Source organism: Salmo trutta, chromosome 18 (assembly GCF_901001165.1).
Source record: "Salmo trutta chromosome 18, fSalTru1.1, whole genome shotgun sequence".
Taxonomy (NCBI): domain Eukaryota; kingdom Metazoa; phylum Chordata; class Actinopteri; order Salmoniformes; family Salmonidae; genus Salmo; species Salmo trutta.
Genome location: NC_042974.1, coordinates 38,138,213 through 38,156,939, shown reverse-complemented (window position 1 = coordinate 38,156,939; position 18,727 = coordinate 38,138,213).

Genomic DNA, 18,727 nt, shown 5'->3' with positions numbered 1-18,727 from the left:
AAAGTTAACACAGTGTCCAAAGAGGGGCCAGAAGTATACAGAATGGTGTCGTCCGCACAGAGGTGGATCAGAGAATCACCAGCAGCAAGAGCAACATCATTGATGTATACAGAGAAGAGAGTCGGCCCGAGAATTGAACCCTGTGGCACCCCCATAGAGACTGCCAGAGGTCCGGACAACAGGCCCTCTGCTAGATGGCAGGTAGAAAAATGAACTGAACACAATCTGAACATAATAAAAAAGGAAATGTGGGCAGCTCTCAGAATCGAGTGCCAGACGCAGTCAATGTCATCTGCAAAGAGTTGCTGCTCTGTGACAAACATGAAAGTCAAGTGTGGCAATGACTTTGTGCTCAAAGTGAGTTACTAGAGTTTTTGTTCGGAAGGTAAGTAGCTGACAGAGGGTGGTTACAACAGATGTGGGATTATAATAATTTTATTTGTTCAAGAACTAGGTGGTGGATATGAGGGAGGGGCAGATAGGGAGTGAATGGATAGGGGGGCATGCTGTGGATGTCATAGATTAAAGCCTTTGAGTGACAAGGAGTAATCCCAAATGTTACAATTTCCTTTTGGCTGAACTGTCAGATTGGTTGAACTCTGACCCCTGAGGAGAATGTAGGGGATTAGAATCCGTGGCTGCCCGGTGTATGGACGATTTTAAGATTATGCATGGCCGATTTTAAGATTATTCAGGATATTCTTCAGCATGGGTCTGAGAGGCAGTCGGGGCCTTGACACTTACCGTTGTAACTTACCTTTGAGCAGGTGTCTGGGAGCCTTGCACTGGGCACACACTGAGCAGGAGGAAACATAAAGCTAAAGTGAGCCACCAGTACCTCCCACTAAGACAGCGCACCGTCCGACCGATGCCTGGTTGACCAGAGGAGGGTGACGTGTGGGCCCAATAGATCAGCCGGTCACGGACAGCAGACAGCACATACAGATGCCCAGCAGGACACTGGAGGGGAGTGGGCTCTGCACGTAGCACCTGCTCAATGTCCGCGTCCAGCTCCCACACTACCAGCGCCACCAGGCAGGAGGCCGGGAATATGGGGGTGGGATCCATGGGCTGCTCCTCTGTCATACAGCTGGGACAGTGCGTCTGCCTTCATGTTCTGGGGTCCTGGTCTGAAAGAAATGGTGAAAACATAACGGGTGAAAAACATGGCCCACCTTGACTGGCGAGGGTTCAGTCTCCTCGCCGCCCAGATGTACTCCAGATTGCGGTGGTCAGTCCAGACGAGAAAAGGGTGTTTAGCCCCCTCAAGCCAATGCCTCCACGCCTTCAAAGCCTTGACGACAGCCAACAGCTCCCGGTCCCCCACGTCATAGTTTTGCTCCGCCGGGCTGAGCTTCCTCGGGAAGAAAGCACAGGGGCAGAGCTTGTGTGGCATACCCGAGTGCTGAGAGAGCACGGCTCCTATCCCAGCCTCGGATGCGTCCACCTCCACTATGAATGCCAAAGAGGGATCCAGATGGGCCAGCACGGGAGCCGAGGTAAACAGTGCCCTCAGGTGACCAAAAGCCCTGTCCGCCTCAGCCGACCACTGCAAACGAACCGGTCCCCCCTTCAGCAGTGAGGTAATGGGAGCCGCTACCTGAACAAAACCACGGATAAACCTCCGGTAGTAATTGGCAAATCCTAGAAACCGCTGCACCTCCTTTACCATGGTGGGAGTCGGTCAATTACGCACGGCTGAAATGCGGTCACTCTCCATCTCCACCCCGGAGGTGGAAATGCGGTACCCTAGGAAGGAGACGGACTGTTGGTAGAACAGGCATTTCTCAGCCTTGACGTACAGGTCATGCTTCAACAGACGACCAAGCACCCTGTGCACCAGGGACACATGCTCGGCGCGTGTAGTGGAGTATATCAGAATGTCATCAATATACACCACAACACCCTGCCCGTGCAGGTCCCTGAAAATCTTGTCTACAAAGGCTTGGAAGACTGATGGAGCATTCATCAACCCGTACGGCATGACGAGGTACTCATAATGCCCCGAGGTTGTACTGAATGCCGTCTTCCACTCGTCTCCCTCCAGGATACGCACCAGGTTGTAAGCGCTCCTGAGATCTAGCTTGGTGAAGCAGCGCGCCCCTTGCATTGACTCAATCGCAGTGGCGATGAGAGGTAGCGGGTAACTGTACCTCAGTGATCTGATTTAGGCCTCGTTAGACAATACACGGGTGCAGACCTCCCTCCTTCACAATAAAGAAACTTGAGGAGGCGGGTGAAGTGGAGGACCGAATATACCACTGACGCAGGGATTCGGAGACATATGTTTCCATAGCCGTCTCTGCCTGTGACAGGGAATCCTGGGAAGTGCAGCGTCTACCAGGAGATTTATCGCACAATCCCCCCGTCGATGGGGTGGTAATTGAGTCGCCTTCTTTTTGGAGAAGGCGAGAGCCAAATTGGCATATTCGGGGGGAATGCGCACGGTGAAGACCTGGTCTGGACTCTCCACCGTAGCAGCACCAACGGAAACCCCTAAAAAACCTCCCCGAGCACTCTCGCGACCACCCCGTGAGAGCCCTCCGTTGCCATGAAACAGTGGGGTCATGACAAGCTAACCGGGGTAGGCCTAGCACCACGGGAAACGCAGGAGAGTCAATGAGGAAGAGACTGATTCTCTCCGTGTGACCCCCCTGTGTCACCATGCCCAGAGGAGCGGTGGCCTTGCTAATCAACCCTGACCCTAATGGTCGACTGTCTAAGGTGTGAACAGGGAAGGGCATAGCCACTGGAATGATGGGGATCCCTAAACTATGGGCGAATGATCGGTCTAAAAAATGACCAGCTGCACCTGAATCAACGAGCTCCTTATGCTTGGAATGCAGGGAAAACTCAAGAAAAGTAACAAACAAAAACATGTGTGCAACAGAGGGCTCTGGGTAAGAATGGTGCCTTCTCACCTGGGGTGACGCCAGAGTGCCCTGCCTTCTGCCTCGAGCCCCAGAGGAACCAACCCGGCACCGACCAGCAGTGTGACCGCTGCGGCCACAGAGGGTGCACGAGACGGAACTTCCTCCGGTCTCCCTGAGCGCAGCACCTTCCAGCTCTATGGGCATCGGAGCGGTGGTGCTGGGGGATGGAACCGACAGACCCTGCGACCAAGTGCTGGTGTTATTGCCTGTTTCCAGGATCTTCACTGTCAGCTCGTTTCTCTGGTCCTTATTTGATTGAAAAGAAGTTAAGTGAAACTAATTATGTGCTTCAAACTCCTGATAGAAAACGCCAATCTCGTGTGTGTGCCACATTAACATGTTGAAAGAATACCACACCCGACCCATCACCCAGGTAGATAGTATAACCACAGCGGAAGTTACTGCTGTCTCCTCTGCTTCTAGTGCTATAATAGTCGACTGTCATATTGATGATGTTGATGGATTAGAGTTGCGCAATACTCAGTAGCAGTGCGTTAGATTGCCCAACTCAGAAATGCTGCTGTCTCTCCAGTCAGGTCTGGTTCATTTAACAGACGGACAGGCCAACAATATTGTGAGGCTACTCCACAGTTTTCCATGTCTCTTTAATGATGTTCTTACTCACACAAATGTGTTGGAAGATGACATTAATGTTGGAAATGCGGCCCCTATGAAGCAACACCCATATCGTGTCAATGCTTCTAAAAGGAAGATAATGAGGGATGAAGTGAGATATTTGTTGGAAAATGACCTGGCTACGCCAAGTTCAAGCCCTTGGAGTTCTCCTTGCATTCTGGTTCCTAAACCTGATGGTACGTCCAGGTTATGTACGGACTATCGAAAGGTAAATTCTGTCACATTGCCAGATTCTTTCCTATTGCCCAGACTGGACGACTGTATCGACACTGTTGGTGCTGCTACTTATGTAACAAAGTTGGACCTCTTAAAAGGCTACTGGCAGGTTCCGTTAACCTCACGTGCTTCTGAGATTTCTGCTTTTGTGACACCAGACAACTGCCTACAATACTCTGTCATGGCTTTTGGGATGCGAAATGTACCAGCCACTTTTCAAAGACTGGTTAACACCGTATTAGCTGGCGTTCCCAATTGTAGTGCATATCTTGATGATCTAGTGATTTATTCATCTGAGTGGACAGATGATGTTAGCTCTCTAAGGGTAGTATGTGAACGTTTGGCAGCTGCTTCTCTAACCCTGAACTTGGCAAAGTGCGAGTTTGGGAAGGCTACTGTTACCTATCTCGGCAAAGAGGTCGGCCATGGACAGGTGCGCCCTGTTGATGATAAGGTCTTGGCTATCACTGCATTCCCTGCACCTACCACCAGACGAGAGCTACGCCGCTTTTTGGGGATGGTTGGCTACTACCGTAGCTTCTGTAAAAACTTCTCTGCGGTAGTTGCTTCATTGACCGATTTGCTCAGTCCGGCTAGATCGTTTGTGTGGTCCCCGGATTGTAAGGTAGCTTTTGAGACTGCTAAAGCACTCTTATGTATTACCCCTGTACTTGCTGCTCCGGATTTTCAACAACCATTTAAACTTGAAGTAGATGCTAGTGCCAGAGGTGCTGGTGCTGTTCTACTGCAGCAGGACAAAAGTGGAGTGGATCATCCTGTGTGTTATTTTTCCAGAAAATGTAACAAATGTCAGACAAACTATGCCACCATTGAGCAAGAAGCTCTAGCGTTGTTGTTAGCTCTGCAATATTTTGAAGTGTATATTGGTTCTAGTGCCCTTCCAGTGATCGTATATACTGACCATAACCCCTTAGTGTTTCTCCACCATATGTACAACCAAAACCAGTGCCTTATGCGTTGGGCTCTTATTGTACAGAAATATAATTTAGAGATCCACCACAAAAAGGGTTCTGATAATGTGTTCGCAGATGCTTTGTCTCATGTGTAATAATAATTTTTGTATGTTTTGCAAGGTTGCCTTTGTTTATTGATATTATGGGTACCCTTTGTACATACTTTTGGTCGCAATCCCCCCTGGGGTTGCTCTTTTAAGGGTGGGAGTGTTACGGATACAGGTATCCTGTGTGTACTTCTTTTCTCCCCTCCTTCTCCTCACAGGTGACAATCATCACTCCCCAGTCAGTCCCCAATCAGAAGACACCTGTTCCTTTTTCCCTCAATCAATCACATCCCCTTTCCCTTGGTTTAAAAACCCAGTCAGTTGTTTTCTCCCCAGATCAATCTCTCTGTAACTCATTTTCTCTCTGTGTCCCCAGCTCTATCGCTCTGTATTGATCTATTTTGTTTTTGCAACTACATGTCACTTTGTCCATCCCACCTGTGAGTATTGTTTTTGTTAAAGTGTTGACTGTTTGTTGGTGGGAAAAGGGGGTACCAAGACAAGTCGCCCATGGGCATACATTACCCGTAGGAATACTTTGTCTAAGTACCCTAGTTAGAACTGGGCGGACCACCCACTGTATTTTTGGTTAGTTAGCTAGCTGTTGTTGAAGTAGGCTAGTCTAGTTTAGGGGTGTTTTGGATTATTGTTTCTTTGCTTGGGTCCAGCTCAGCCCCTTTTCTCATACCCCCTTTACCGTGTGTTCATAAATAACTCTACCGTCAAACTCTTAGGGTTTAAGTTGTCTGTGGTTTTTGGTTCTCACTGTTCTTTATCACTATTATAATTTGCATGGGTTATGTAACGGGTCTCGTCTCCATCCCCCCTAGACTGCAGGGTCAAAGGGATTCGTAACAGGTGGAATAGACGTTCACCTGCCGCTCTACCCTCGGGCGGGTGGTCGAAGGCGGCAGGGTGAAATGCTCGAAGTGATCCAGCGCCGCATCTCCTTCTCCCCACGCAGCGTTGGCCCACCCAGGGCTTTCACCGAGAGGCACGAGACGAGGGCGGACACCTTCTCACAGCCTGAGGGAGCCAGGTGGACGGTCGCCAGATATACATCCAGCTGCAGCAGGGAAACCCTGGCAGCGTGCGGCCGTCCCATCGTACTCCATGGGAAGTGCGAGACGAATCCCACTGAACCGGGTGTGGAGGGGGTGAGTAATGGAGACCCCTGTTGTGCTGGTGGGAGCGCTGGAGGAACCCTCTGTCTCTCCCAGCCGTCCTTTGTCTGGACGACGCGGTCCATGGCGACGCCGAGATGGTGAGTCAACGCCATGTGCTCCTGGACACGCTCCTTGACTCCGCTACCATAGGTACCTGCTCCTGCTGACTCCATACTCGGGTGTGAAATTCTGTAAGGGGTGCGTAACTGGTGGCAGGGAAGTTAGATGCAGGAGAGCAGAACTGGGTAATAACCGGAGCAGTTTAATTCTCAAAACCAACGGCATCCAGAAATAGAAAATATGGGTACAAAACCCGTCGCGCACCAGTCAAAGTGTGCACAAGCACTTACAACAGACATGGGGGGAACACTAGGTTAAATACACGACAAGTAATGAGGAAAATGTAAACCAGGTGTGTGGGAAAACAAGACGAAACAAATGGAAAATGAAAGGTGGATCGGCGATGGCTAGAAGAACGGTGACGTCGACCACCGAACGCCGCCCGAACAAGGAGAGGAACCGACTTCGGCGGAAGTCGTGACATGGCTATTGCATGAAATAAGAGCAACATTGTATTTTAGCAATCATTTAGATTTCTTCATGTTCTTTTAATCACACTGCTAGATAGCTAAAATAGCTTTTAATTATTACCTGATCATAATCCAACAAACATCCGCTGCAAGGACTAGAATTAGTTTAATATTGCTAAATGTTTTTTGCTACAAGATCCAATCGAATTCACAGCGCGGTTAAAACCTAGTTTGCAACATCGTGACGGATAAAACTTTTATATTCCTTCATTGTTAGTCGTATGTAATTGAAATTTGCCTCTTTTCATTAGGAAATGTGACATTTAAACATTTAAACCTCTTTTTTTCTGCGGCTTACATGTTTTAGCGCTAATTCAAGTTATAACATGTTTAAAATAGCATTATAGAGGATTTATAGTATGACTGTTTTAAATTAATCACCTGCCTGTAGAACATGGATCAGTAGGGGAGTACTTTTCCATACCAAAGGCTCCTCTGGTCACAATGCTATGACTTGTGAGCTCTCTGGATTACAAAATCAGGCCTTCCCTGTCTCTGTCTAGGCCTGTTCACAGATTTTCAGATTATCACAGTGATTTCTATAATAATTCCACCATCTACGACTCTATAATAATCCCATCATACCACAAACAGCTGAGCAGTGTGGTATGACTATTCCTCCCCTCCTCCTAAGGCAGATTGACCAGGATGGTCCTGATAAATACTGTTATTTTGATGGTTTGTACAGTACTGTTTAAATGCCAGCTGTTGATGTGAAGGTTAAACCGTGGCATTTGCAGAAAGATATTTTCATCATGTGATTTCTAAGAAGGTGCCCTCTTTTGGCCTCCTCAGGACCAATACATGTTGTACAGAGCAGTTGAAAACACAGTGTATATAAAATAATAGTACTAACACAAAACTGTTTTACAATACTATATTTAAGTGTTCATGCCAGAGAAGCCGGTGTTTGGAGGATATATTGGCACGGGTGTTGTTAGGCACGAGACGAAATAACACACAGTGATACATTAGCTACTTAGTGGGAGCTAAAACTATCCATACAAATTGTATCTGGTTTTGTTTCAGCATTTTGTAGGATAATCAGCACATGTCCTCCTCTCCCCCCATGTAATGATGCAGATCAAAAGCTCAAGGCTGAATCTGAATCTGATATCTGACATATCACCCTAAAAAAAGCCCTCTGCTCTATCATCAATATTCATGTCTTTATCTGCAGTATCTATATCTTCAGTATGGTACTATATTGGTGTGTTTATACATTTCAGGGACGTTTTGTATTTCTATGTGAGTTTGTGTGAATGTTATGTCTGAGTGTTTGTGACGTGTTTATGTACAGTACCAGTCAAAAGTATGGACACACCTACCCATTCCAGCAACCGTTTGCCTTGATGACAGCTTTGCACAGTCTTGGCATTCCCTCTACCAGCTTTATATCAAATGCTTTTCCAACAGTCTTGGAGTTCCCACATATACTGAGCACTTGTTGGCTGCTTTTCCTTCCCTCAGCAGTCCAACTCATCCCAAACCATCTATTGGGTTGAGGTCGGGTGATTGTGGAGGCCAGGTCATCTGATGCAGCACTCCATCACTCTCCTTCTTGGTCAAATAGCCCTTACACAGCCTGGAGGTGTGTTTTGGGTCATTGTGGTGTTGAAAAACAAATGATAGTCCCACTAAGGGCAAACCGGATATCAGGCGCGTCGTAAAAAGTGGACCAAGGCGCAGCGGGTAACATGCTCATCTATTTTAATTCGGATAAACGTGAACACTGAACAAAAGAAACAAACGACGACGAAAAACAGTCCTGTAAGGCTATACATGGAACAACTACCCACAAACACAGTGACAAAAACCCCCTACTTAAATATGGCCTCCAATTAGAAGCAACGAAGAACAGCTCCTTCCAATTGAAGGACAAACCAAAACCTGAACATAGAAATAGACTAAATAGACATTCAAACATAGACAACATAGAACATTACCCAAAAACCCAAGACACATAAATCAAACACACCCCTGCCATGTCCTGGTCAGGACGTGACACCAAATGGGATGGCATATCACTGCAGAATGCTGTGGTAGCCATTCTGGTTAGGTGCGCCTTGAATAATAAATATCTCCCACGATAATGTCACCAGCAAAACACCCCCACATATCACACCTCCTCCTCCATTTTTCACGGTGGGAACCACACATGCAGAGATCATCCGTTCACCTCCTCTGCATCTCACAAAGACACGGCGGTTGGAACCAAAAATCTCACATTTGCACTCATCAGACCAATGGACAGACTCCCACCGGTCTAATGTCCATTGCTTGTGTTTCTTGGCCCAAGCAAGTCTCTTCTTATTATTGTTGTCCTTTAGTAGTGGTTTCTTTGCAGCAATTAGACCATGAAGGCCTGATTCACGTAGTCTCCTCTGAACAGTTGATGTTGAGATGTGTCTGTTACACTTATTTGCGCTGCAATCTGAGGTGCAGTTAACTCTAATAAACTTATCATCCGCAGCAGACGTAACTCAGTGTCTTCCTTTCCTGTGGCGGTCCTCATAAAAGCTGGTGTCATCATAGCGCTTGATGGTTTTTGCAATTGCTCTTGAAGAAACTTTCGAAGTTATTGAAATGTTCTACATTGACAGACCTTCATGTCTTAAAGTAATGATGGACAGTTGTATTACTCTTTGCTTATTTGAGCTGTTCTTGACATAATATGGACTTGGTCTTTTACCAAATAGGGCTATTTTCTGTATACCACCCCTACCTGGTCACAATACAACTGATTGGCTCAAACGCAATAAGAAGGAAAGAAATTCCACAAATGTTCTTTTAACAAGGCACACCTTTTAATTGAAATGCATTCCAAGCTGTCACCAAGGCAAAAAGTGGCAATTTGAAGAATCTCAAATATAAAATATAATTGTATATTCATAGTTTTGATGTCTTCACCAATATTTTACAATGTAGAAAAGAGTACAAATAAAGGAAAACCCTGGAATGAGTTGGTGTTTCCAAACTTTTGACTGGCACAGTACATAAACACATTGTCACAAACACTCAGACATAACATTCACACGAACTCACATAGAAATACAGAACTTCCCTGCAACGTATGCAAACTAACAAACAGGCACACACATATTCACACGTTTTCATTCTGTACCTACACACACACATGCATGCATGCCTTAAAAACAGTCATTCTGTGACACACACACCGTCACATCGTGTGTGTAGGTGGCAGGGAAGTCAGGCGCAGGAGAAACAAACTTGGTGTAACTGGAGTAGTTTAATAAAGTTAAAAACAAACTCCAAAACCAAAGTACATAATAAAATAAACACGGGTACAATAACCCGGTCGCGCACCAATCCAACAACACGAGCACATAACGAACAATCTCTGACAAGGACATGAAGGGAAACAGAGGTTTAAATACACAACATGTAATGAATGGGATTGGAACCAGGTGTGTAGGAAGACAAGACAAAACCAATGGAAAATGAAAAATGGATCAATGATGGCTAGAAGACCGGTGACGTCGAGCACCGCCCGAACAAGGAGGGGCATCGACTTCGGCAGAAGTCGTGACAGTCAACATTTCTGCCTTTCGTAAGGGAACATATTGAAGCTTGTTTACCCTTTGATTTGCTGTAATCAAGCATGTCAGGTATTTAGAGCCAATGGCTAGAGAATAAAAGGAAGCAGAAATGAAAAATGGGCAGTTTTTTTATGGCAATACAGCTTGTTATTTCATATTTCAGCAACAGTAATTTCTGATAAATGTTTGGTACTGAAGTATAGAGTCTCCTGCTGGATTTAGGTTTTTTGGTTTGAGTCTGGAGCTCTTTGTACAACTGTTCAGAATAAAGCAGTGAAGTTTGTTCAACTCAGTTTGATTGGGCTTTGCAACATGAAATCAAATGCACCAAAAAGACGAGCCTGCACTGCCTCAGTGGCTTACCTGAAGGGGCAAGATAAGGTGATGAACGGTTGAATCCGGTCACCAGTAATAACTCTAACTGACAGGTTCAGGCATGCAGCATGCCAGCTGTCCCCATTCATCCAAGCAAAATCCCACCTCCATCCTCAACCAAGCATTCTCACTACTGGCCGCCAAGGAGATCCAAGCAGAGTGAGGCTAGGAAGAGTCGTGACATGTATCGTTTTAGTCTTATCACATGCACACAGGCCTGGTGAAACAACATAGTCCAGATCAGGCTCCACCAGTTCTCAGGACCTCTGCCACCCTGTGCTACTCCATAGAGGATTCAAGGGCAAAAACCTCACCTCCTTTATTCACATTTCCTGCTAATATGAATCTGTTATAGGCAATGTACACTACCGTTCAAAAGTTTGGGGTCACTTAAAAATTCCCTTGTTTTTGTCCATTAAAATAACATCATATTGATCAGAAATACAGTGTAGACTTTGTTAATGTTGTAAATGACTATTGTACATTTACATTTACGTCATTTAGCAGACGCTCGTATCAAGAGCGACTTACAAATTGGTGCATTCGCCTTATGATATCCAGTGGAACAACCACTTTACAATAGTACATCAAAATCTTTTTTGGGGGGGGTGGGTTAGAAGGATTACTTTATCCTATCCCAGGTATTCCTTAAAGAGGTGGGGTTTCAGGTGTCTCCGGAAGGTGGTGATTGACTCCGCTGTCCTGGCGTCGTGAGGAAGCTTGTTCCACCATTGGGGTGCCAGAGCAGCGAACAGTTTTGACTGGGCTGAGCGGGAACTGTGCTTCCGCAGAGGTAGGGGGGCCAGCAGGCCAGAGGTGGATGAACGCAGTGCCCTTGTTTGGGTGAAGGGACTGATCAGAGCCTGAAGGTACGGAGGTGCCGTTCCCCTCACAGCTCCGTAGGCAAGCACCATGGTCTTGTAGCAGATGCGAGCTTCAACTGGAAGCCAGTGGAGTGTGCGGTGGAGCGGGGTGACGTGAGAGAACTTGGGAATGTTGAACACCAGACGGGCTGCGGCGTTCTGGATGAGTTGTAGGGGTTTAATGGCACAGGCAGGGAGCCCCGCCAACAGCGAGTTGCAGTAATCCAGATGGGAGATGACAAGTGCCTGGATTAGGACCTGCGCCGCTTCCGTTGTAAGGCAGGGTCGTACTCTGCAAATGTTGTAGAGCATGAACCTACAGGATCGGTTCAATGCCTTGATGTTAGCGGAGAACGACAGGGTGTTGTCCAGGGTCACGCCAAGGCTCTTAGCACTCTGGGAGGAGGACACAATGGAGTTGTCAACCGTGATGGCAAGATCATGGAACGGGCAGTCCTTCCTCGGGAGGAAGAGCAGCTCCGTCTTGCCGAGGTTCAGCTTGAGGTGGTGATCCGTCATCCACACTGATATGTCTGCCAGACATGCAGAGATGCGATTCGCCACCTGGTTATCAGAAGGGGGAAAGGAGAAGATTAATTGTGTGTCATCTGCATAGCAATGATAGGAGAGACCATGTGAGGATATGACAGAGCCAAGTGACTTGGTCTATAGCGAGAATAGGAGAGGGCCTAGAACTGAGCCCTGGGGGACACCAGTGGTGAGAGCACGTGGTGCGGAGACGGATTCTCGCCACGCCACCTGGTAGGAGCGACCTGTCAGGTAGGACGCAATCCAAGAGTGAGCCGCGCTGGAGATGCCCAACTCGGAGAGGGTGGAGAGGAGGATCTGATGGTTCACAGTATCAAAGGCAGCAGATAGGTCTAGAAGGATGATAGCAGAGGAGAGAGAGTTAGCTTTAGCATTGCAGAGAGCCTCCGTGACTCAGAGAAGAGCAGTCTCAGTTGAATGACCAGTCTTGAAACCTGACTGATTTGGATCAAGAAGGTCATTCTGAGAGAAGATAGCAAGAGAGATGGCCAAGGACGGCACGCTCAGGAGTTTGAGAGAAAATAAATAAGGGATACTGGTCTGTAGTTGTTGACATCGGAGGGATCGAGTGTAGGTTTTTTGAGAAGGGGTGCAACTCTCACTCTCTTGAAGATGGAAGGGACGTAGCCAGCGGTCAAGGATGAGTTGATGAGCGAGGTGAGGTAAGGGAGAAGGTCTCCGGAAATGGTCTAGAGAAGAGAGGAGGGGATAGGGTCAAGCGGACAGGTTGTTGGGCGGCCGGCCATCACAAGTCGCAAGATTTCATCTTGAGAGAGAGGGGAGAAAGAGGTCAAAGCATAGGGTAGGGCAATGTGAGCAGGACCAGCGGTGTCGTTTGACTTAACAAACGAGGATCGGATGTCGTCAACCTTCTTTTCAAAATGGTTGACGAAGTCATCCGCAGAGAGGGAGGAGGGGGGGAGGGGGAGGAGGATTCCGGAGGGAGGAGAAGGTGGCAAAGAGCTTCCTAGGGTTAGAGGCAGATGCTTGGAATTTAGTGGTAGAAAGTGGCTTTAGCAGCAGAAACAGAGGAAGAAAATGTGGAGAGGAGGGAGTGAAAATAAGTTTCTAAAACTGTTTGAATGATGTCTGTGATGATTGTAGCTGGAAACGGCTGTTTTTTTTACGGAATATTTTCATAGCTTTCCAAGTTTATCATTTTAAAAGGCTGACTGATCATTAGAAAACCCTTTTGCAATTATGTTAGCACAGCTGCAAACTGTTGTCTGATTAAAACTTCTCTAGGGTAAGGGGCAGTATTTTGACGTCCGGATGAAAGGCGTGCCCAAATGAAACTGCCTGCTACTCAGGCTCAGAAGGTAGGATATGCATATTATTACTATATTTGCTACTTCCCAGAAACTAGAATATGCATAAAATTGTTTGATTTGGATAGAAAACACTCTGAAGTTTCTAAAACTGTTTGAATGATGTCTGTGAGTATAACAGAACTCATATGGCAGGCAAAAACCTGAGAAAAATTCAACCAGGAACTGGGAAATCTGAGGTTGTAGTTTTGTCAAGGCATTGCCTATACAGTGACTTAGGGTTCATTTTGCACTTCCTAAGGCTTCCACTAGATGACAACACTCTTTAGAACGTTGTTTCATGCTTCTAATGTGAATTTGTAGCGAACAAGAGGGCCTGGAGTCAGATGATTGAGGAAATGACATGAGCTCAGAGACGCATGCTCACGTGAGTGTGAGCTGTGTTCCTTTTCTTTTCTGAAGACATTGGAATTGTCCGGTTGGAATATTACTGAAGATTTGTTAAAAACATCCTAAAGATTGATGCTATACATCGTTTGACATATTTCTACGAACGTAAATATACTGCTAAAAAAAATAAAGGGAACACTTAACACTTAAACAACACATCCTAGATCTGAATGAAATAAAAAATCTTATTAAATACTTTTTTTGGGGGGGGGACTGGTACTCATTGTCTCTAATTGGAGATCATACTTAAGTAGGGTTTTTTCCCACCTGTGTTTGTGGGTAGTTGTCTTCTGTTTAGTTTTCTGTACCTGACAGAACTGTGCGCTTTCGTTTTCTCTTTGTTATTTTTTCTTTAGTGTTCCGAGTTAAAATAAATATTCATCATGAGCAATCAACACGCTTTTCTTTGGTCCCCTCTCTACGACAGCCGTTACAGGTTTCCATAAAGAGTATGAAGACCAGCTCAGCTGAAGGGATATCTGATGTTTGTCATAATAATGTCATCATATAGGATGATATATAGCCTTTGGAATGATTCACAAACTCAACTTACTGTATATATGGTATGCGCTGTAGTCAACTACTGAATATTATATACACTGCTCAATAAAATAAAGGGAACACTAAAATAACACATTCTAGATATGAATGAATGAAATAATCTTATTAATACTTTTTTCTTTACATAGTTGAATGTGCTGACAACAAAATCACACAAAAAAAACAATGGAAATCCAAATTATCAACCCATGTAGGTCTGGATTTGGAGTCACACCCAAAATTAAAGTGGAAAACCACACTACAGGCTGATCCAACTTTGATGTAATGTCCTTAAAACAAGTCAAAATGAGGCTCAGTAGTGTGTGTGGCCTCCACGTGCATGTATGACCTCCCTACAATGCCTGGGCATGCTCCTGATGAGGTGGCGGATGGTCTCCTGAGGGATCTCCTCCCAGACCTGGACTAAAGCATCCGCCAACTCCTGGACAGTCTGTGGTGCAACGTGGCGTTGGTGGATGGAGCGATACATGATGTCCCAGATGTGCTCAATTGGATTCAGGTCTGGGGAACGGGTGGGCCAGTCCATAGCATCAATGCCTTCCTCTTGCAGGATCTGCTGACACACTCCAGCCACATGAGGTCTAGCATTGTCTTGCATTAGGAGGAACCCAGGGCCAACCGCACCAGCATATGGTCTCACAAGGGGTCTGAGGATCTCATCTCGGTACCTAATGGCAGTCCGGCTACCTCTGGCGAGCACATGGAGGGCTGTGCGGCCCCCCAAAGAAATGCCACCCCAACAGCATGACTGAGCCACCGCCAAACCGGTCATGCTGGAGGATGTTGCAGGCAGCAGAACGTTCTCCACGGCGTCTCCAGACTCTGTCATGTGCTCAGTGAGAACCTGCTTTCATCTGTGAAGAGCACAGGGCGCCAGTGGCGAATTTGCCAATCTTGATGTTCTCTGGCAAATGCCAAACGTCCTGCACGGTGTTGGGCTGTAAGCACAACCCCCACCCGTGGACGTCGGGCCCTCATACCACCCTCATGGAGTCTGTTTCTGACCGTTTGAGCAGACACATGCACATTTGTGGCCTGCTGGAGGTCATTTTGCAGTGCTCTGGCAGTGCTTCTCCTGCTCCTCCTTGCACAAAGGCGGAGGTAGCGGTCCTGCTGCTGGGTTGTTGCCTTCCTATGGCCTCCTCCACGTCTCCTGATGTACTGGCCTGTCTCCTGGTAGCGCCTCCATGCTCTGGACACTACGCTGACAAACACAGCAAACCTTCTTGCCACAGCTCGCATTGATGTTCCATCCTGGATGAGCTGCACTACCTGAGCCACTTGTGTGGGTTGTAGACTCCGTCTCATGCTACCACTAGAGTGAAAGCACCGCCAGCATTAAAAAGTCACCAAAACATCAGCCAGGAAGCATAGGAACTGAGAAGTGGTCTGTGGTCCCCACCTGCAGAACCACTCCTTTATTGGGGGTGTCTTGCTAATTGCCTATAATTTCCACCTGTTGTCTATTCCATTTGCACAACTGCATGTGAAATTTATTGTCAATCAGTGTTGCTTCCTAAGTGGACAGTTTGATTTCACAGAAGTGTGATTGACTTGGAGTTTCATTGTGTTAATAAGTGTTCCCTTTATTTTTTTGAGCAGTGTTTAACTTTTTTTGACTTTTCGTCGTGACATTTGCGTGCACTTCCTGCATTTGGAGTAGTGGACTGAACGCGCGAACAAAAGGAGGTATTTGGACGTAAATGATGGACTTTATTGAACAAAACAAACATTTATTGTGGACCTGGGATCCCTGGGAGTGCATTCTGATGAAGATCAAAGGTAAGTGAATATTTATCATATTATTTCTGAGCTTTGTTGACTCCACAAAATGGTGGGTTTGGTTTCGTGTCTGAACGCTGTACTCAGATTATTGCAGTGTGCTTTCGCTGTAAAGTTTTTTTGAAATCTGACAACGGTTTCATTAAGGTGAAGTGTATCTATAATTCTTTGAATAAACGTTGATAAAATATTAAACTGTTATGATGGAAATTTCTGTAAATTGATGTGCTCATTCACCGGATGTTTTGGGAGGCAAAACATTTCTGAACAATACACACCAATGTAAACTGAGATTTTTGGATATAAATATGAACTTTATCGAACAAAACATACATGTATTGTTTAACATGAAGTCCTATGAGTGCAATCGGATGAAGATCATCAGAGGTTAGTGATTCATTTTAGCTGTATTTCTGGTTTTTGTGACGCTTCTCCTTGCTTGGAAAATGGCTGTGGGGTTTTTCTTGTTAGGTGCTGTCCTAACATAATCTAATGTTATGCTTTCGCCGTTAAGCCTTTTTGAAATCGTACGTGGTTGGATTAACGAGAAGTGTATTTTTAAAATGGGATATAATACTTGTATGTTTGAGAAATTTGAATTATGAGATTGTTGTTGTTTTGAATTTGGCGCCCTGATATTTCACTGGCTGTTGGCAGTGTGTCCCGCAGGTGGGCCACATACACTAGTGAGGTTTGAAAGAAGCAAGAAAACTGACCATCTGGAGCATTAGCATTTGTGGGTTCAATTATTGGCTAAAAATGGCCAGAAACAAATAACTTTAATCTGAAATTTGTTAGTCTATTGTTCTGGGGAATGAAGGCTATTCCATGTTTGAAATTGCCAAGAATTTGAAGAACTCATACAACGCTGTGTACTACTCCCTTCACAGAACAGAGCAAACTGGCTCTAACCAGATTAGAAAGAGGAGTGGGAGCCCACAGTGCACAACTGAGCAAGAGGACAAGTACATTAGTGTCTAGTTTGAGAAACAGACGCCTCACAAGTCCTCAACTGGCAGCTTCATTAAATAGTACCCGCAAAACACCAGTCTCAACGTCAACAGCGAAGAGGCGACTCCGGGATGCTGGCCTTCTAGGCAGAGTTCCTCTGTCCAGTGTCTGTGTTCTTTTGCCCATCTTAATCTTTTCTTTTTATTGGCCAGTCTAAGATATGGCTTTTTCTTTGCAGGTCTGCCTAGATGGCCAACATCACAGTCTTCACTGACGTTGAGACTGGGGTTTTGCGGGTACTATATACATTCGTTGTTCCAATTGTGTAAAAAAATATATATTTTATAATGGATAGTAATACAGTCTTATTACCATGTAACATCTGTTACTACAGTTATTACTGTGCAGTTACATAGTAATAGGGGAAACTTAATGTAAAGTGTTACCTTGCATTTTAAGCCTGTTATATTCAATGAACTGCCTTCCCCTTCAGCTGTTAAACTCCGAGTGGTTGTTTTGGGCTCTGTACATCCTCCACATGCGCCGTTGATCTCTCTCACTCGTTTACAATAGGAAAAGTGAATGGGAAAAGAGGTTTGAAGTTCCCCACCTGTCTGTCTTATTATTTTTATTACTCTAACTTGAAAGCCCTGATTGCTGGGTAATTTTAACATGTCAGGCTTGAAAATCCATTCAGCCATTTGGCTCAATGACTCACTACCCAAACCAGACGCAATTGGTTTCAAGTGGCCAAGAATCGTCATCTGGTTTCTAGTGGACGACTTCAGATTCCTGTAAGACAAAAAATGAAAGCATTGCACAAGCCATGCACTTTTAAAATGGCTGTGTTCCTACGGGAATTTACGCATGTTTAGAGGCCCACCATTAGGTAAAAGATCTTACTTTTTTATTTATTTTATTTTTGGAGCAGTAATTGGGAACATTTTATTTCAAACCTAGACTTTCAAATCTCTTATTCCCCAACATGGGGACAATTGGGGGGACACCCCCTCCCCAAAGAAAAAAACCTTCGAGATCCACATTGCATACCTTTCTAACAGTACTAAGCATGTGTTTGTTTGGACTTAATGTTTTGAAACCGAAATGTACTTTACAAAATTACGCGTTGTTTAGAAAAGGCCACCAGACGGCGTCAGAGTTTGAGGTTCTATAGACCACATGGATAATTCTATAAATCAGATGTTCTTACATGAATAAAGACTTGTTCAAGTCCCAAATTTCTGCATTTTGACATGTCCCTCTGTGCACCATCTGTGACTTCCAGGAAGATTTTAACACGCTTTCATTGTAAAGCCCTAGTTATTTTGTTGCTTTGACAAAGTCATTGCTGAAGATGATTTATTTCATATGGTAAGTGATTTAATTTTAAGAAAAATATAACATGCCTCTCATTTCAAGGTCAACCCTGCTACATGAACTTAACTCTCGTTTTAATAATGTGAAACCATTCCTTTAAAAAATATTTTTTTAATAGTCAAAGCATAGTGTAAAAGCAGGTGAGGTGGTTCTACTCTTTTTGGCAATTTTCTGGTGGAAAACTGAGTGGGTTGAGCATAACAATAGGCACTTACCATAGTCGTTGTTTTTTTAAGATGAGATGGAAAACCATGTTTTTTTAATTAAGTTAAACATGTGCTCTTTATGACGAAATCAATGTTTTTTTCCCCACAAAGTTACACATATCAAAAGGTACCAAATTGGTAGAACGGCCCACCATTCATTTCTGGGTGCAATGGAATTCAAGGTGCAGTCAGTGTATTGGAAGTTGAACTTTACTTTCTGTGC